Below are 21,827 nucleotides of genomic sequence, written 5' to 3' on the forward strand. Positions count from 1 at the left end.
ATGCGGAACGGATAGTAGGAAAATACCGGGCTGGTTTCAGAGATGGTAAAACTACAATTCATAATTGTATGTTTGAAACATCTGAAACAAATTTTGTAAAAAACACTGGAATATGGCATTGATACTCATCACATATTTATAGACTACAAAGCAGCCTGCGACTCTGTGAATAGAAGAGAAATATTGAAAGCAATGAAAGAGCTAGGAATACCAAATCAGTTGGTAAATTTAGCAAAACTAAATCTTGAAAAAGTTGAATGTAGAGTACGAATTCGGGGGGAACTATCTGAACCTTTTAAAACAAATAATGGGTTGCGCCAGGGAGACCCTCTCCCCTGTATAGTGTTCAATCTGGCTCTGGAAAAAGTGCCATGCCAGTATGTCACAAATCACAACCACTGATTCAATATATAATAAATCAGTGCAAATCCTGGCCTATGCTGATGATATCAATATTGTTAGGAGAACAGAAAGCTCTGTACGAGAGGCGTATGTAGCATTAAAAGAATCAGCTACAAAAATGGGTTTAATAATAAACACCAACAAAACGAAGTATATGAAAATAAGCACCAACCACAAATTCGCAGAGATAAACCGCAGAATTTGCACGGCGAACAGATGCTATTTTAGGTTCAATCTCCTCCTTAAATCCGCAATTATATCGAGAAATACAAAAAAAACTATACAAAACAATAATACGCCCAGTCCTAACATATGGTTCAGAGACCTGGACTCTAACAAAAAATAATGAAAACATGTTAAAATGTTTCGAAAGAAAAGTACTAAGGCAAATCTATGGAGCACTGAATGACAATGGAGTGTGGAGAAGACGATACAACTTCGAACTTTATAGACTATATCAGGAACTTGATATCGTAAAACATATTAAGGTAGGACGTCTGAGGTGGATAAGACATGTAATGCGGATGGAACAAAATGACCCAGCTAGAAAAACGCTCCTTGATAGACCCATTGGTTAGTGAAGAAGAGGAAGTCCCAGAACAAGGTTCCTTGATAACATCGATGAAGACATTAGAGATATATGAATACGTGCTTGGCGGAGGAAGGCGATGGATAGGGACGACTGGAGAGAAATTCTTGAGGAGGACCCACGTAGGGTTGTACAGCCAGAATGATGATAAGAATAAGATAAGTAAATATTATATAATTTTATAAAATGTATTCTTTTCTATAATTGCATCAACATAGAGAAATTTCAGGATGCACATTGATGAGTGCTAAACCAGTTAACCTTTCCTCCGAAATTCTATTTCTAAGCCAAGTCTTTAGACGCTTAAGCGTAGAAAAACTACGCTCTGCTGTTGCTGCACTGACTGGCAGTGTAATTAATATTTGCAGAAATATTCTTGATATTTGGATGCATATGAATATCGCAGTTTTCTAATACTTGTAAAATAGAATCAGGAAGTTTTCCATTATTTTGCACGACTCTTTTCCACTTTTGAATCCACAGTGAAAACTCTTGTTCTACTGTGGAATATGCAGTAGATGGTCCAATAATATCCTGGAAGGTATCAACAATTTTTTTAATGCAACTTTATCTTTTGGTGTGTTATCAGTTTTAGGTAAAACAACTCGAAGATTAAATAGATTCATAACTTTCGATAAAAGTCGTTCTTCTAAATCAGTTAAGATATTGTCTAAAAGGGGTAAATAAATAGATCTTCGGAAATATTCTTCGCAAGAGTTAGCAGGTTGGTTTTGACGACAGGTTTGACGAGAAACTAAACGAGGCATCTTCAATTCAATGTCTAGTTGTTCAGCTATTTACTTTACTTCATAATAAAGTTTGCTAAAAACAGATTCAGATTTGATCTTTTATTTTGAAGAATGCATTTAGTGTCCTCTATGGCCCCAGTAACCTTCTTTAAATCTAATTTTGGTGATTGAAGAAGACGACTAAGTGATACAGTTGTACTTAAAACATCACTAAGACAAACTACTGAAATGGGAAATTCTGGGCTCCTAATAGTTTGCATTAATGAAAATGCATCAGCTGACATTTTACTGTTCTTCCACATAGAAATTGTTTCAAGAGCGTTGTATATTTTGATGATTGATTCGCCCTGGAACTGAAGATGACCTTCATGGTTTGGAAGAAGGTGATGAAATACAAGTAGTTTTCTGTAAAATAGAGGACAAAACTGAAAAATTATTTAAAGTCGAAGAAAACGATATATGATTCAATACCATGTTTAATTAAAGTTGATTTTAATAATTTTGTTAGTTTTACTGCCACAAGTTCTCTCCCCTGGCCAAATAAGTATCTACCCTGATCTGGATGTCTCTACCCTGGCCAATGTATTTACCCTGGCTTTGTAAAAAGTAATAAAATATGCATAAAGTGACTTGCGGGTGCACTTCCACTGTGAGAAAAAGATTGCTTAGTTTTGGACTTAGAGGATGTAAGGCACGGAAGAAACCACTGCTTTCAGAAAAGCAAAGATTGCACCGTTTGAAATGGGCCAAGGAACATCGAATCTGGACCGCAAAGCAGTGGCAGAGTGTACTCTTTAGTGATTAATCCACTTTCAATATTAATAATCATGCTGGAAATGCCTACGTCAGAAGATTTCCTGGTGAAGAATTTTCTCCAAAATGTGTTCTTCCCACAATTAAACATCCAACCTCCGTTATGATATGGGGTTGCATGTCCGCTCGAGAAGTTGGTCGCCTACACGTTCTCTCTGGGATGATGAATGCTACCAAATACATTGAGGTACTACAGAATAAGATGCTGCGTAGTGGAAAAGACCTGTTCGGCGAAGAAAAATTTATTTTTCAGGATGATAATGCTCCTTGTCAAAGAGCAAAATTGGTTAAAGCTTGGATGGGGAGTAATGAAATTGATGGGATGGACTGGCCAGCGCAATGCCCGGATCTCAATCCCATCGAGAATTAGTGGCAAAGGATATCAAACATCATTTCCAAAAGCAAACCCACAAATAAAACGAAATTAATCGAATCTCTAATCCACGCTTGACATCACTGTATTTCCATGGAGGAACTGCAAAAATTAATAAATTCCATGCCCAAAAGATGTGAACTAGTTATTAAAAACAAGGGCTGGCTAATTAAATATTAAAATTAGTTTAAATTACTTCAATGTGATGTACAATATCGTCTTGATGTAAATATAGCCTAATTTTTGTAATATTGAATAAAAAATGATTAATAAAAAAAAACTACATTTTTTTATTAATCAAAATTTTTGCTGTGTTTGCATTTTATAATATTGTGTTTAAGTGCTTGTTTAATGTAGATAGTTAATGGGTATTTAAGGTAAATGCCTTAAACTTCTATTTTCATATATTTGGTAAGGTGATGCAGGACTTAACACCACTGTAGGACAAAAATCGTAATATAAGTGTTTAATGACAAAACAGCAACTTTTCTCCGTGGCCGTATCTTCTATGGACTCAAAACCTTTTATAGTAGAATTACCCATATTCTATTTGTTTATAAGCCAAAAAATTGTTTATAATTTTTAAACATTCCTGAGGCCACCCAAATAATCCGATTTTAATTCCATAAAGTACATTAGATAGGTAAAGTACTTTTTTATGAGTAAAAAAATTTACAAACTTCTATAAATTCTATATGGTCTAGTTTTTGTGATAAGACTTTAAAAAATTTCAGTATTTTTAAAAAAATTAGATTGCAAAATTATTATATTATCTATTAAATTGATTTTAATGAAATTTGATGGACTGTTTTATTACATTATAAAGATTTTCTAGACGAATTATGAACCCTTACGAGGGGTTTGTTAACCCCTGTTTTTTTTTAATTTATTGCTATTGCGCAGCAAGGGTAATAAATTAAAACATTTTTAATCAGCCGTTTCTTATAGAAAATTTAATTTTCGCTATTTTATTTCAGTACGACTTTGCTCTAAAATGAATTGTTTTAAAGTTATAAGTATACAAAGTAGAAAAAAATCGATGTTTTTAGTAATTTTTAAATATTTTAATTTATTTATTAATGTTTCTGACGTATTTGACAGGGAGTATAAGTTAAGTATTATTACTGAAGTTATAACACAACTTTTTCTGCAAAAATCCGAATGCCACCTCTCATATTCACCTCAAAACAGATCCGCCCTGGTCTATTAGTATACTTAAGAAATTCTTAAGTTCTTACATGGTAATCGATAATATATCTTTCACTAGATATTCTTTTCTTAGAATGCCGTCTCCCTACGAAGGTTAGCAATCATAACGGCTATTTTTATTTTTGAACTTGCTGCTCTAAACAAATCAATCGATCTGCATTGATACAAATCACGTAGATTCTTCAACCATGAGTTCTACCTTCGGCCAACAGATCTTCTTCCTTGAATCTTTCCCCTGTATTATGAGTCTCAAAATTTCATATTTTGGTCCCCTCATCACGTGGCCTAGGTATTATAGTTTTCTGGTTTGTATAGTGGTGATTAGTTCTGTTTCTTTACCAACCCTCTTCAGTACTTCTTTATTTGTAATTCTATCCGTCCATAATATTTTTAATACTCTACGGAATAACCAGAGTTCGAAAGCTACAATTCTTTTTAAATTGCATTTTTTTAATGTCCAAGTCTCAGCTCCATATAATAATATTGAAAATATATAACAGGGAATGGTACGTAGTCTGATCTCCAAATTTAGATTTTTGCACGTTAGGAGTGGCTTCATTCGTATAAATGCTGATCTGGCAATCTCTATTCGCCTGTTTATTTCTGCAGTATGATCAGTGGTTTCATTGATCAAAGTTCCAAGCACTGATATGTTTCTACGTGTTCTATCACGTTACCATTAATTGTCAATAGGTAATGTATATTTTGTGGTCTTTTTGTAATTAGCATGTATCTACTTCGTTTTTTTAGCGTTTATAGTAATTCTCATCTCAGCACTATTCATACTTAAGCTTTCGATAAGATGTTGTAGATCTTCTATACTCGTTGCTATGATCACAGTGTCGTCTGCATATCGTAAGTTGTTAATTAGTTTTCCGTTAACGGTAACTCCCGCTTTGATATTATTGAGCGTGTTTTGGAAAATGTCTTCAAAATATAAGTTAAACAAAAGTGGCGATAAAACACATCCCTGTCTAACTCCTCTACAGATCTTCATTTCTTCTGAGTGTTGCCCATCAATTTGATCTATGGCACTTTGGTTCCAATATAATGTTTGCACTATATTTATAATTTTACTGTCAATGCGCTTGTTCATAAGTATTGATATTAGTTTTTCATGTCTTACTTTATCGAAAGCTTTTTCGTAGTCAACAAAGCACAAGTGTAGATCAACGTTTAGATCCCGACATCGCTGAATCAATATGTTGATGGCAAATAGTCCTTCTCGAGTACCCATTCCATTTCGGAACCCGAACTGCGTCTCGCTAATATCCTCCTCTAGCCTTCGTATATTCTCTTATGTATTACTTTCAACAGTTCTTTTAAAGTATGACTCATGAGGCTCAGTGTTCGATAATCAGAGCACTCTTTTGCTGCTTGTTTTTTAGGGATGGTTATAAATGCTGACTTCAGCCACTCTGGTGGTATTATTCCCGTATCGTATACCGTGTTGAATAAATCTGACAATACTTCCAAGTTATCCTCTTCCACTAGTTTTAACAGTTCTACTGGTATTTCATCTAATCCAACTGCCTTATTGTCTTTAGAGTTTTTGATAGCATATTTGATTTCATCTATCGTGATCTTCTGTCTCTCTAAAGGATTTAATTCTTGTATTTTCTGCATTTCACCTCTTTCATCTTGGAAAAGTTCTCTAACGTACTCCTCCCATCGTGTTAATTTCTCTGGTAAATCTATTAGTAGTACTCCTTTTTTGTCTTTTATGTGCCCATGCTGTCTATTTCGACCTATTCCAGTCACTTCTCTTATTTTTTTGTGCATATTTCTCATATCATATTTTGTTTCTAGTTCTTCTATCTCTTTACATTGTTTCATCAAATAGATTTCCTTAGCTGTTTTGATTTTTTCCTTAATTATTCGTTGTATTTCTTTATACTTCTGTAGATCTTCTCCTTTATATTTCCTTCTTTCTTCCATCTGTAATAGTATTTCTTCTGTCATCCACTGTTTTTTAGCCTCTGACCGATGTTGTATCAAACTTTCTGGAGCTGGTTTCAGTAATGTGTTTTTAATATTATACAACTTTTTATTTACGTCCATAATTTGTTTGTTGTCAGTTAGTGTTTTTTGCATATTAACATTCACATTATTTTTTAATTCGTTTTTTTATTTCTTCGTTTTTTAGCATTCTTACATTAATTTTTGGTTGTTGTTTTCTGAGTTCAATTCTTTTTAATTTTATTTTTACGTCAGCACTAACGGATTGTGGTCTGAGTTAACATCTGCTCCAGGATAAGTTTTAACTGAGGTTATAGAGTTTTTATATCTGATATTTACGAGTATAAAGTCTATCTGGTTTCTGACAATGTGGTTTTCTGTATGTGAAGGAGACGTCCATGTATATAGTCTTCTGTTAGGAAGCTGGAACCAAGTATTGGCAATTACCATATTCTTTTCTTGGCAGAATTCTATGAGCCTTTCTCCCCTCTCGTTTCTAGTTCCTAATCCGAACTGTCCATCTACATTTTCAACTGTACCTACTACAATTTTTGCATTAAAGTCTCCTAAAATGTAAGTAATATCTCTAGATTTTGTTAACTTGATTGTATTGAGCAATTCTGAATAAAACTTTTCGATCTCATCTTCGGTCTTATCAGCTGTGGGTGTATAGACTTGGATCATATCAATATTACAGTTCCGTGCTTGAATTTTTAACCTTAATATTCTTTCTGAGATTTGAATCACACCTAGCACTGATTTTCTAATAGTGTTGCTTATGATGAAAGCTACTAGATATAATTCTCTAAAATTATGTAGAATAGAATCTGTAGCAACCCGAGAATATACCTTACACAATTTTCAATTCCCCATACCCAAGTATCGTGTTAATAAAGATTGAAAATAGAAAAAAAAATCTACGACGAAATAAAATAAATTAGGAGTTTCGTGTATTCGTCGATCCGAAAGGTAATTTGATTCTATCAAAAAAAGAAAAGTATCTAGCAAAAACTGTCACGGTTTCTAATCGAGAAAGGGATCGACCTTAAATAAATTGCTAAACAGAGAGAACGTTCGACAAAACGAAAAAAGTTTTCCGAATGGTTTATGGAAACTATTTGTAAGAAGACATCCTTGCAACTAAGGTAGTATACCTTACGAAAAAGATACATTATGGAAATAAATATTCAGTTTTCCAGAGTAGTTCTTGGCTTCACCTATTTTCCTTTTTCAGGGCATAAATTATTTATTTTACTTCTTAGATATGTAAAAATATATAACTTCCTCTAGCATTCCAACAAGCGAGGTATACATATGTTTTATTCAAGTGCATTAATTTTTAACACAACCGTTTACCATTTATTTATTATTAATTTACCGTACTGTTATATTATATAACATAATCATAGCAAAATAACTATCGTTACATGTCTACATTCAATCACATCATTAAATTAACATGATGTCATTACAGTTCTGCGGGTAAAGTCCTACCAGAGATCTAAGAAAGTCATTAATATTTATTATTCGATATCGATTTGCATTAGGGTAGATCGGGGCTAGTTGTGACAGGGGCATGTTGTGACAAATAGTTTTATAGACTAACCATAGGTAGCAGCGTCGCCCGGTTACCCAGAATTCCACGTCCGCCTGTCCTCAGTCTGTTTGTGTAGTTTGGTTGTGATGCTATGCGTTTCTGCCGCTTTATAAAATTATATGTCATTTCGTTGTAACGAAGTAAAATTTTGCTGTTGTCTTTGAATTGTTATTTCACTTTCAAAGCACAAGGTAAGAAACTTATTCTAGTTGTAGTAGATAGTTTGTTTATTTCTCTCTAGTAAGACACAGTTTGGTTTCTATACGACGTGTCAAGGTCTGTGCAAGTGGCTTTATGTAAAATGGCGTACGGTGGGGCTAGTTGTGACGAAAGGCTTGGGGCAGATTGTGACAGTGTCACAACATGTCCCTACTAATTTTAATGCATGTTTATGGGTTTGTTACAGATAATGGTGAGAAATTATAAAAGGAAAACGGAACGTGGTCGGAGTAATATAAACAGTTACGAGTCGGCTTCGTTAGATGTTAAGTCTGGATCGTGTAGTTTAAGGCAAGCAGCTGAAAAATATGGCGTTAACCGGATGTCCTTACTTAGATATATAAAAAAACAACAAACCAATCCAGATGGAGTGGTAGAAATGGGTTACAAAAGACCTCGAATGATATTTTCACAACAACAAGAAGAAGAGCTCTGTGAATATGCTGTTCAGGCAGCGAAAATATTTTATGGTATTAGCCCAAAAGAAATGAAAAGTTTAGCTTTTGAATTTGCTATAGCGAACAAAGTTCTTGTGCCTGAGAATTGGGTAGCAACAAAACACGCCAGTAATGATTGGTTTACAAAGTTCATGCAACGTAACAATAATGTGTCTATTCGTGTTCCTGAGGCTACCAGCTTAAGTCGGAGTACAAGTTTCAACAAGCACAATGTCGGACTCTTTTTTGATAACCTCGAATTAGTATTAAGTCAAAACCATTTTACAGCTAATGATATTTGGAATATAGACGAGACAGGGACTGGGACTGTCCAAAAACCGGTAAAAATCATAGCGAAGAAAGGCGAGAAAAGAGTTGGTGGTGTCACTTCAGCTGAGAGGGGGACCAATGTTACTATGGTTCTTGCTATTAACGCAGAGGGTAACTCAGTTCCTCCTATGTTCGTTTTTCCACGTAAGTTTTACAAGGAGCATTTTGTACGTGATGGGCCAGTAGGTTGTTGTGGTACTGCTAACCCAAGTGGCTGGATAACAGGCCCGGACTTTTTGTTTTTTATGAAGCATTTTGTAAAAAAAGTAAGGTGCTCAAAGAAATCACCGGTTTTAGTTCTGTTAGACAACCACAGTGCTCACCTATATATCGAAGTCCTTGACTATTGTACAGAGCACGGTATTACTCTCTTATCGTTCCCTCCCCATACAACAAATAGACTTCAACCACTGGATGTTTCCGTTTTTGGTCCATTTAAGAAGTTTTTAAACGACGCCATGTGTGGATGGATGAAATCTCATCCTGGAAACACAGTCTCAATTTATGACATCCCAAGTATAGTGAAAACAGCATTACCTAAAGCTGTAACACCAACAAATGTTCAGGCAGGATTTCGTTCTACAGGAATATGGGAATTCAATAGAAACATTTTTAATGAAGAAGACTTTCTGTGTTCTTCGGTGACCGACCGACCTTTGAATAGGCCTATTGACATCGTAGATGGTAATGAGGAAGCCAGTGCTGGGCAGCTTAAAGAGTTTCAGCATCTCGATGAACCTGAACCGTCGTCATATTATGCTAACCAGCCAGGACCCTCCCATACCTATCAACCAGGACCATATCAACAAGGATCATCGCAGGCCAACCTACCAGGATCATTCCATGCCGAAGTTCTGCCTGTCAGCCCTATGGATATAAGACCTCTGCCAAAAGCTGGTCCTCGAAAAAATAAAAAACGCAAGAGCTTAACATCTGCAATTTTGACTAGCACACCTGTCAAGGAGACAATTCGCAGTGAAGAGTTAAAGAGGAAGGAAACAATAAAGTGCAAAGAGGATAAAATAAAGAAAAAATTATTTGACTCAAAACAACTGTTGCCTAAGAAAAAAGCAGCGCCAAAGAAAGAGACCGCAACAAGAAAAAGAGAAGACAGCTCAGAAGAAGAGGAAGAAGATTACTTTTGCTTAGTTTGTATGGGACCATATAAAAAGTCTAGGTTAGGAGAAGACTGGGTGCAATGTATGGAATGCAAGAGGTGGGCTCATGTAAAGTGCACAAAAGATGATCTTTATTATGTTTGTATAAACTGCCACTCTTCAGAACTACAAGTAGAATCAGCACAAATTGACGATAGCGATTAAGTTTTTTATTTTACTTTAAATTCACTAGATGTTTTTCTACACATTTGTTTCTTACATAAACATTTATCAAACATTTATGTATCTATACTTAACTATAAAATAAATTTATTATGGAAACTTTGTTATTATTCTCCAACTAAAGTTTATTATATTTAAAAATATTTACTGTCACAACCTGCCCCAAGTTCGTCACAACTTACCCCATATTGGGGCAAATTGTGACAATATGTGCATTTTGTAAAACTATTTACATACTGTAAGGTATTGCTTAAAAATTGCTGATGTTCCCAAATAATGATTCCCAATTAAAAATAGTACCTCATTAAAGTAATCTAACAGCCCTAAAAATTACGAAAAAAATGTTAAAAATTATTTTGTCCAAAGTGGCACAACTAGCCCCAGTCTACCCTACTTATTGGATTGTTAGGTGTTTAAAAGGTTACAAAAATATTTACATACACTACATTCACATATTTACAAAACTTTATCATTTCTAAATAGAGCACAAAAAGAACATAGGCAAAAATATTTTAGAAATTTTTTTTTTTTTTATTTAAAACACTTATACCACATCAACCACGCAGGGTTATTAGTGGGATGACAAACACAATAGTTTTAATACGATTATGTACATTAAATAGTATTATACAATTTTATATCTTTTATGACTCTGCAGGTCATCATGCAGGGTAGAGTCGATGGCAAAAAGGGAATAGGTAGAAAGAGGAAGTCATGGCTGCGAAATATTCGAGACTGGACAAACATGACTGTAGACGAATTATTCCACGTTGCAAAAGATAGAGAAGCCTTTAAAAATGTGGTCGCCAACCTCCGTTAATGGGGACGGCATAGGAAGAAGAAGATATCTTTTAAATAACTTAATACATTTAAATTTTTATCTGTCAAGATGGATTTGAGGTCGTCTGGAATTCCATGCATTCTTCTTTGATTTTGGAAACATGGGCAGTCAAGTAGGAAGTGTTTCACTGTCAATGAAGTGGAGCAGTTATTGCAAATTGGCGGTGGATCTTTAGTGATTAAAAATTTGTGTGTGACAGCAGTATGACCAATTCTTAAACGGTTTATAATTACTTGATCTCGTCTACTTGTGGGGTTATTCAAAGAGCTGTTCACCTTTGGGCATATTGGGTTTAATTTGGTTACTGAATTTTCCCAGTAATTTTGCCAAATGTTACTGCAATGATCTTTAATCAGATGTTTCATGTCACAATAAGGATATTTTTGTAGTATCTTCTAAGTTGATACGGCTTGTAGTTGCTAGTTGATCTGCTTTTTCATTTCCCCAGATTCCAGTATGCGATGGTACCCAAATGAAAGCTATGTCCTTTCCCATGGAATGAAGTGTTTCTAATTCATTTTTTATTGCTTGTACAATGGGATTTGTTGTATAAATTTGCTTTAATTTCAATAACGCATTAAGTGAATCTGTAATGATGACGCACTTCATATTGTTACTCGTTTTGAAAAAAGTTAAGGCTTTTAATATAGCTGTGGTTTCACCTGTGAGTATACTACAATTTAAAGGTAAGTGTATGCTGTAGGAGTTTTCTTCATCAGAATAGTAAGCAGCAGCATGTCCATCTTGGGTTTTAGAGGCGTCGGTAAAGATTTGTAAGTAGTTGGGGTAATTTGATATGATTTCTGTAAAAAGATGTTTAATTATCGAGAAGTTTGTATATGATTTGGGATACTTTCTTAGTGTTAGGTCAATGGTAAGTAGGCGGGTTGTCCATGGAGGAGAGATTGCATTTGTATATAGCAATAGACTAAGTTGATCCATGTTAAAATTTGTGACTTTTATTCTTTCTATTAGAGGAATACAGTTTGTTGCCTTTTTAAAAGAGAGGATGCCAGGGTGGAAAATTTGAGAGAAAAGAGGATGTTGTTTTTTAATTGAAATTTTGGCAATATAGTTTAGTGATAATTGTTGCCGCCTTATGTTTAGAGGTGGCTCTTTAGCTAGAACTTGTAAACTACTAGTGGGACTAGTTCTAAATGCACCAAGTGCTAATCTCAAAGCTGCAGATTGAATACCGTTAAGCTTTTTTAAGGTAGTTTTGCTTGCAGAGTTATAACAAATGCAACCAAAATCTAGTTTACTCCTAATGAGTGATTTGTATAAGTTTATTAATATTTTAGTATCTGCGCCCCAAACTTTATTAGACATAATTTTGAGTATATTTAAGCTAGATTGGCAGGAATGTTGTAGATTATTAATATGCAAGTTCCAATTTAAGGTTCTGGTAAAAGTTATTTTAGAAAATTATTTTTAAATTTAAGGTGTCTAAAAGCTGATTTTATACCGTTATCAACTGAATTTAAAAATATTTACATAAAATACGTATACATAGAAAGTTTACCATTTATAAATACAATTCAAAAAGTACTTACATTTAAAAAAAATTACATGGGCGAGTCAGTTTCACTATCACTGTCGTTATCTAGATCTATAATAATTGTTTCTTTGAGCAATATATCTGTATTTTTCCAGCTGTTATTAGTTATTGTCTCCATTTCTAATTCAATTAGACGAAACACAGATGAATTTAGGGTAAGCGAAACGTTACTTCACCTTACCGATGCTTTTAGCTCATGCCATATGTGTTCAATAGCATTGAACATGCAAAAGTAAGGAGGAAGTCTTAATATTGTATGACCCATTTCTTCCGCCAAACTGTCGCAATAATATTGTTTTCTGATGGAAAATGATTTTAAAGTTTCAAGTAATTATTTTTAGAATAATTATCTTTATAATATATATCATTTTCCAGCATATATTCCTGGATTCTAAGTTTGGTGTCATTAGAACAAGGAACTTTATTCGGCCTGCGACTGTGTCCATGACAATTACACTGTTTGGTGCTATATTTGGCAATACCTTCGTTGAAAACCAGTTCTCAAATAATTCTGACGTGGCGTCATCATGATAGTCGACACGGGGTCCTTAATGTTTTTGCATGACAAGGCTAAAGCATTACGTATAAAACCATTTTTTTTTCCTGTATGGATTATTGTAATACGTTTTCCTTTATTTGATGAAGCTTTTGTTGTACAGCGATAAGAAGAATCTGCCCAACCACATTTTGGAACATCATGGGTGTCAAAGAACGTCCCACCCAGATAAACAATTTTTCTTCCATTTTCTCTGTATTTGTGAATTTGAATTAAAAATTCGGTCCTCCATATTTGTAGACAAGCACATTCCACAATCACTTGGCGTTTATCGATCGTTTTTATTTTAAAGCCGTTTTTTAGAAGACATTGCCTTACTGTCTCACTGCAGCACTTGATTCATGTATCAACTTTCTGCCACATATGCATGATGGTTTTTAACGTGGGGATCATCTATTATTCATACATGTTATAAATTTTTCTTCTAATGATGTCCACATCATGCCGGTCTAGTTTCCTAAACATACCAGCGTCTTTTCTTTTTCTTCTATTTACTATCGGTTGTTTTGTTATTGACCACACTGTCTTCATTGGCCTTTGGCCAAATTCAGATATATTTTTTCGATCCTGATAATAACCTAGCTTTTAAAAAGAGAATTATAAATAACCCGTCATTATAACCTCATTACGTCTTATCAGTGAAAGTCAATTGAAATAATTTCTTGGAATGGTTTCATTTTGAATATTACCTAAAGCACCAATCACGATATATTTAAAATCGTAATTATATTTTCTGACTTGGGGAACAGGTAGACTAATACAGTGATTCCCAACCTGGGGGCGATCGCCCCCCGGGGGGCGATTTGAGATATTCAGGGCAGCGATAGAGCGAAGGGGGCGATATGGGGGGCGACAGAGAAAAGGGGCGATAAGGGGGGCGTTTAGCATCCGGAAAACGAGAAATGGGTAATTGGGAAAAATAAGAAAAGAGAAAAAAATATAATACTTTCGATCGGATATCCATAGGATAATAAAAAGTAAATATATGTATACCAATGCAGGTAATAATAACACAAACATCTCGTCTAGTCACAGATCTTTTCGAACACGAGGCGTCACAATATTACAATCATTATTAGTCACAATGTTAGAATTCGGACAGAGACGTCGACGCGTGGCAATATAATTATTTATTGAGAATTGCAAGATAGTGTTTTTATTCTTTGCCTTCTCAATAAGTTGTAATTAATTACAACTATGTCAGAAAATGTCAGCACCTAAAAAAAAGTGCCGGCAGTACTCAACGGAGTATTTGAAATATGGATTCATTGAATTTCCAGGAAATAAGAATCTACCATTGTGTCTTATTTGTGCAAAATCTTTGTCAAGCGAATACATGAAGCCGCCTCGTCTTATGGATCACTTGAAGAGGATTCATCCAGAGAAGTCAGACAGACCCGTCCAATATTTTGCGGTGAGTAAAAGTCTTTTGTTTGTAGGATGTAATTTTTCCATGTACAGTTACAATCATTGAATAGTTTACAGACTTACGTATTTAGGAGCCTATTTTTTAAATTTTTACCCCGTTTAAACGCACCTTTTACGTCAAAAGTATTACAATGTAAAAATTAAAGTGTAAACTATTTAGTGATCGTAACTGTACCTAGGTATCAACATATTATAATTATTTTTACTTTCTATTACCAAAAGTCAGACTGAAAGAAAACCTTTTTTAAACTGTATTACCATTACTTATAATAATTAAAGTGAATGTGTATTTCTTTCGTTTACAGGAGTTCAAGGCAAAGTATGAAAGGCGAGTTACTGTTGGGTCATTGATTGCAAAAGCTACCAAGAAAAACGACAAGGGTTTACTTGCTTCCTACAAGGTATCATTCTTAATAACAAAAAGTGGCAAGCCGCACACAATTGGAGAAGAACTCATCCTCCCAGCTGTCAAAGAGATAGTTGATACTATGTTGGTACCCAGTTAGGCCAGGCAAGTAACAGATGCAGTTCCTCTCCGCAATAATACTGTCTCCAGAAGAATTGATGAAATGGGAGCGAATGTCGAAGATGTTCTCTGCAACAAATTGAAAAGCAGAGAGTTTACTGTGCAACTTGACGAGAGTACCCTGAGTGACAGCATAGCTTTGCTGCTGTCATATGTCCGATTCATTGACGACAATGGAGAAATGGCCGAGGAAATGCTATTTGTTAGAAGTCTGATTACTGATACAAAAGGATCTTCCATATTTGAAGTCATTAAGAGATTTTTTGAGGAAAAAGAGATTCCCTTATTAAATATGATCGCCTGTGCTACTGACGATGCAGCAGCAATGACAGGACGCCATTGGGGATTTATTGCACATCTGAAACAAGCAGTACCTGGAATTTTGTGTGTTCACTGCGTCATTCACAGAGAGCATTTGGCTGCCAAGAATTTGAGTGGGAGGTTGCACGATTCTCTTCGACTTGTCATAGATGCGGTAAATAAAATTAAAGCAAAACCAAAGAATGATCGAATATTTCGTACACTTTGTGAAGAAAATGATGAGATATTTAATACATTGCTACTACATACGGAAGTCCGCTGGTTTTCTAAAGGCAATTACTTAAAGCGGTTCTTCAGTCTCATGGATACTGTTATTGAATTTCTTAATACTACTGACCCCACACTGAGTACAGAACTACAAGAGAAGCGAAATGACATCGCTTACTTATCAGATATTTTTCAAAAATTAAAGGAAATAAACCTGCAACTACAGGGGAAGAACATAAATATGGCCAAAGCGAAGGGAGTAGTCGGAGCATTCATTGACAAACTATCTATTTTTGAAGAAAATATGCAGAGAAGAGAGAGAAGAAAATATGCACCAAATTCCCCAACTTGAAATCTTCTTGTGGTGATTCGGAGGATCTTCAAACATATTGCCTCCACCTTCAAACACTGAAAGAAGATCTGCATTCCGATTCCAAGATTTGGCTAGTCTGAAAGTGCCAACTTGGTTTATCAATCCTTTCAGCGTGGAAGTTTCAACGGTATGTTCTTCTCTTCAAGAAAACTTGATTGATTTGAGACATGATGTTGAAATTGAAAGTTTTTGTTTCGGGAGTGTGGGTACGAAAGATTTTGGCAGCGGATAAAAGAAGTGTATCCAATCTTGTGGAATGCAATCAAATTATTATTATTGGCATTCCCCACAACATATCTAGTGGAGAAAGGTTTTAGTTCTGTGTGTATATTGAAAAACAGACAAAGAAATAGGCTCGACATAATAGAAAGAGGGGATTTGAGGTTGTTATTAACCAACATTGAGCCAGACATAAAGAAATTATATGAGAGACACCAGGCCCAAGGAAGCCATTAACAATTCTTTTACACACATATAACCATTTTACAAAATGTAAAAATAAATAAATATGGATACTTACCTTTTGTATAGATTCATTATTTGTTTCAATTTAATTGGGTGGGGGGGGAGCGATTGTAGTATTTATAACTGGTGAAACCTGTCTAAGGGGGCGATCATGGGAAAAAGGTTGGGAACCACTGGACTAAGATAATATTATGACAATTTCGTTTTAGTTATTTATTTGATTTTGTTCATAAAGGAAGACAATTTGATTTGTGTATAAAACAATATTATTTAAAAATGTTTCGTCCGTGGGAAGAGCCTAGTACTTCTCGTGAAGATATTGATAATAATAATGCCGAAAGAATAGACGTCAGTGTTAACAAACCCGTAAAGCGATGTGTTTTGTCAGTTGACAAAAAAAAGTGATATTTGACGTTTACACTACTCTCCTTGAACAAGGACTTTGCAAATTTAATGCAGTGAAGGAAGCGGCAGCCTTAACACGAAGACCAATGAACACAGTGTTTTCCATAACAAAACAACCGATAGTAAGTAGAAGAAAAAGAAAAAACGCTGAACTAGACCGGAGTGATGTGGAGATCATTAGAAGAAAAATTTATGAAGAACAGATGGTCCCCACGTTAAAAACCATCATGCAAAAGTTGCAGAAAGATGACACATGAATAAGTGCTGCAGTGGGACATTAAGGCAATGTCAATTTTTAATTCAAATTCATTAATACTGAGAAAGTGGAAGAGAAGTTGTTTATCTGAATGAGACGTGGTTTGAATAAAGGAAAACGTATTACAATAATCCATGCAGGAACAAAAAATGGTTTTGTACCTAATGCTTTAGCCTTGTCATTCAAAAACATTAAGGACCCCGTGTCGACTATCATGATGACACCACGTCAGAATTATTTGAAAACTGGTTTTCAACGGTTATTGCCAAATATGCCACCAAACAGTGTAATTGTGATGGACAATGCCAGCTACCACAGTCGTAGACTGAATAAAGTTCCATGTTCTAATGACACCAAACTTAGAATCCAGGAATATATGCTGGAAAATAATATATATTATGAAGATAATTATTCTAAAAAACAATTACTTAAAACTTTAAAATCATTTTCCATCAGAAAACAATATTATTGCGACAGTTTGGCGGAAGAAATTGGTCATACAATAAGACTTCCTTCTTACTATAGCATGTTCAATCCGATTGAACACATATGGCATGAGCTAAAAGCATCGGTAAGGAGAAGTAATGTTTCGCCCACCTTAAATTCATCTGTGGTTCGTCTAATCGAATTAGAAATAGAGAAAACAGCCAATGACAGCTGGAAAAATAATGTTACCCATGTTCTAAAGATGGAAAGATCTTATATAAATACAGATAGGTTGCTCAAAGAAACAATTTTATAGATCTAGATAACGACAGTGATAGTGAAACTACTTTTTGAATTGTATTTATAAATGGTAAACTTTCTCTGTATACGTAATTTATGTAAATATTTTTAAATTCAGTTGATAACGATATAAAACCAGCTTTTAGACACACCTCAATTTTGAAAATAATTTTCTAAAATATTTTTGCCTCTGTTCTTTTTGTTCTCTATTTAGAAATGATAACGTTTTGTAAATATGTGAATGTAGTGTATGTAAATCTTTTGCAATTATTATAACTTTAGTAGACAATGAAAAAGACCGGCTTTTAAACACCTAACAATCGAATAAGTAATGCAAATCGAAAATAAAAATACGATCCTGTCCAGAGGCGATTCCCCGCTGCCTTGCGGTAGACACTTATCGATAATAAATATTAATGACTATCTTAGATCTCTGGTAGGACTATAACCACTGTAGCCAAACAAAAAATTTACAGTTTCACAACCTCCCAATTTTAAAAAGGGAATATATCATGTTTAGCACATCATTAGACAGGTCCTTCGATGGAGTGATCAAACATTCATGATTTTTATTTCCATAACAAATCCAAAAAGTATTATTTTATTAAAAGTATTACACCTTCTAAAAATTAAACACCACGGATATGTTTCGCTAATGTATCGATTTTTTTTCATCACATCAAAAGATGCATTTAACAAAAATTGCCACTAGTTTGAAAGTAGTTATTTGGAACGTTGCGTTGGTAGAATTTATCAATGGTGTTAATTTAATAGTTTTTTTTTTAATACGTTCTAAATCGTCTTTTCTATTGCAGAATTAGTTAAGAATAGTTCTATACATTTTTTTAATAGAATGTATTCATGGAAAAAAGGGTTTGCTTAATTACTTTTCGAGGATAAATATCTTCATCACTTAAACATATTAATATTAGTTAAAAGGTTTCATGAAACAGGATTCGTAGTAGCTAATAAAAAAAGGAGAAAGCGAAAGATATGTTAGAAGCAGTAGTCAGTTTAGGTTATATTAATTTGGAACCTGCTTTCTACAAGAAAACTGACTCAAGATTATATTTTTTGCACACTCTTATTCGTATGGTACTGACACAATTTCAACCCTAAAATATGCTCTTGTTACAGAAAATAAATGAAGATGATCCAGACAGACGACTATTATAGTTTTTTGAAAATATTAGTGAAAAAGTAAATAGTAGTCCAAACTTCTCATTTAATATTTTTGTTTTTCCGATGAAAGTTCCTTTTTCTAAATGGCACAACCACATATTTGTCATTCATCGTCCAACCTAAAAAGTCCACTGCTGAACGTAGGCCTCTTCCTTGTGTTTCCAACTCCGTCTATCTTACGCCACTCTCATAGTTTTTATTTTGTCTTCTTAAATCGTGCAAGTGGTCTACCGTCACTTCTCTTATCTTCCCTTGGTCTCCATTCCAATAAACTCTTTGTCCATCGACCCGTCATTCTAGCTATGTCTCCTGTCCATCTCAATTTTAGTCCGGCTATCCTTTCGATGGCGTCAGCCACCTTGGTTCTTCTTCTGACCTCTTCGTTTTTTATTTTGTCTCGCAGTGTTATTACTAACGTAGATCGCTCCATTCTTCTCTGTGTGACTCTCAGTTTGGTAGCCGAGGCTTTTGTTAAAGCAAGTGTTTCTGCTCCGTATGTCAATACTGGGAGGACGCACTAATCAATTACCTTCGGGTATTTGGGCAGCTCAATTTTTTGAAAGTTTCTTTCAGTTTTCCATATGCTGCCCATCCAAGACCGATTCTTCTTTTCAGTCCATGGATCTGATTATCCCTGCCAATCATAATTTCATGTCCTAGGTCTTTATAAGTATCTAAGAGTTTTACTTCTTGCTCACCAATACTCATATTCTGGTTGGGTAGCAAATTTGTCTTTGCCACCGAATTAGGTGGTTAGATGGAGTTGAGACCGACTTAGGGATATTAAAGATCAGAAGATGACAACACGTTGCCAGAAACCGACTAGAATGGCGACTAATCTTAAGAGCAGACCAGGATCCAGAGGATTATCGTGCCAATGATGATGATGATGTTGAAGATGACGAATAGTGTATGAATGCAGTATACTAATCCTTAAAAACATGTCTCGCAATGTCACTACTAAAAACAGCAACTTTATAATTGTATGGATGTTAATTGACATTTTAAACATATAATTAATTAATTATAACTAATAAGTTGTAGCATTTTTTTTGTTTCACTCTGTATGAGGTGTTAATTTGCGTCTTACACTTAAATAATCGAAAGAGAATTTTTTATGAATATTCGAGTTCATATTCGAATTAGTCGATCAGTCAAGATCTTCGAAAAAAAAACAATTGAGTGTCTCTTCGAGTAAAAATGCATAATACAATTGTTTGTTTACAATTTAATTTCTTCCCACAGCAAATTAAAAAAAAATAACTGAATTTTGAATCGATATAGGCCAGCTATTAGCAGATCCTTTTCCAAGCGTTAAAAAAATTAAACTTCCGAGATTCCTCCCTTCACATGCCTTTAGACATACCTTTAGAATGCCTAATTAGCATCGAGTTAGAAACTATGGAGAGGGCATCACGTGACTAAAAACGACCTCACTTCGGCCATATTGTTTTGCCACTTTTGACAGATCGTATATGTTTATTTAGGTTTGTTGTTTTTCGAATATTTTTAGTTTTATAATACTTTTATAGAAACTGTAATAATATATTGTGATAGTGCATAATAATGGTTTCTTTTTCTCAACGTAGTTGCAGTGGCAGAAGCAATGTTAATAAAAAATCTTCAGGAATAACGTTCTACAGGTTAGTATACAAATATGTAAACAAAGGAATGGCCCGTACTTCAGAGAATAAATTAATAGTATTTGACTGTATTAATTTATCTTTATGTATATGTATAATATATCGTGTTTTTAGTGTTTACCGCGGGATAAATAAATCATAGTTTATTAAAAATGTATTGCACTTTTTTAGATTATGATTAAATCTTCTGAATAACTAGTCATATTTTTATAGTAGTTTTAATATTATTGAGTCCGGCCATGATCCCACCGCCATATTGATATCACAGTTAGCCACGCCTACCTACGCCGTTTTTAGTACATACGTTAATATGCTCATAGCTTCTCCATAGATTCGAACTCGATGCTAATTAGTCAGCACTAAAATCAGCTCAATTTTATTGTACTACGATTTTTTTATGATATAACAATCAAAGAAAAGTTAAGAAGTGCACTATTTTAATGGAAATTTTAACATAAAAGTCAATATAAAACATACAAATCTAACATCAAATGTGTTTAATAATCTGTATTTTCTTCAGCAGCATTAATTACAGCTTGACACCTACTTGACACGCTTAAAATTAAATTATCAATTTCGTTTTGGGGCAATAGGATCCATTCCTGTTTAAGAAGATGTTGAAGACCTTGTCTAGTATATATCATACATGATCGATGGGATTAAGACCTGGCGATTGTCCTGGCCAGGGTAAAAGTGTAATATCTTCATTACGAAATTAATCCCTTACTATTGCTGCAGTATATGGCCTTGCATTATCCTGCACGTAACGCAAATGAGGACCTGCAGGAGTGTAAATCGAAGGATAACCGGTTATAAGATACAATCGATATATTGAAATTGATTCAAAGTGCCTTCCACAACAACGGGAACAGTTCGATGATGAATAATTATTCCAGCTCGGTTAGAGCTGGAGCTCGGTTCCAGCTTGGTTATATCTGCAAGTAACTTACATAATGATCCAGATAACAAAGAGACTGTTAAACTATTGGGAATAATCATAGATAATAGACTGAACTGGTCGGCTCATATCTCACAACTAAAGAACAAGCTATTAAGTTCATTATTTAGTATTCGCCAACTAGCAAGGGTTGCAAACTTTGAAACATTAAAAATTACATATTTTTCTTTATTTCATTCACATCTGTGCTATGGATTGATCATATGGAGCAATTCAACAAATACACTTCAAATTTTTAGAATGCAAAATGTTCGTGTGAAAGAAAAATCATATGATGCCTAATACTCCTTCAAGCACTTGTCAAATGATGTGCCACACATAGTATATTACCTATTTAAAATTAAGTGTACCACAGTAAAACATGT

General features: G+C 34.3%; 1 protein-coding gene across 2 annotated transcripts in view; it reads right to left on the reverse strand.

The window, feature by feature from the left end:
- The window catches only part of LOC140442795 (DNA fragmentation factor subunit alpha-like), a 54,453-nt gene that overhangs the window by 25,707 nt on the left and 6,919 nt on the right, over positions 1–21,827 (reverse strand). The gene's annotated exons all lie outside the window — the stretch shown is intronic.

Source organism: Diabrotica undecimpunctata, chromosome 6 (assembly GCF_040954645.1).
Source record: "Diabrotica undecimpunctata isolate CICGRU chromosome 6, icDiaUnde3, whole genome shotgun sequence".
Lineage (NCBI taxonomy): Eukaryota > Metazoa > Arthropoda > Insecta > Coleoptera > Chrysomelidae > Diabrotica > Diabrotica undecimpunctata.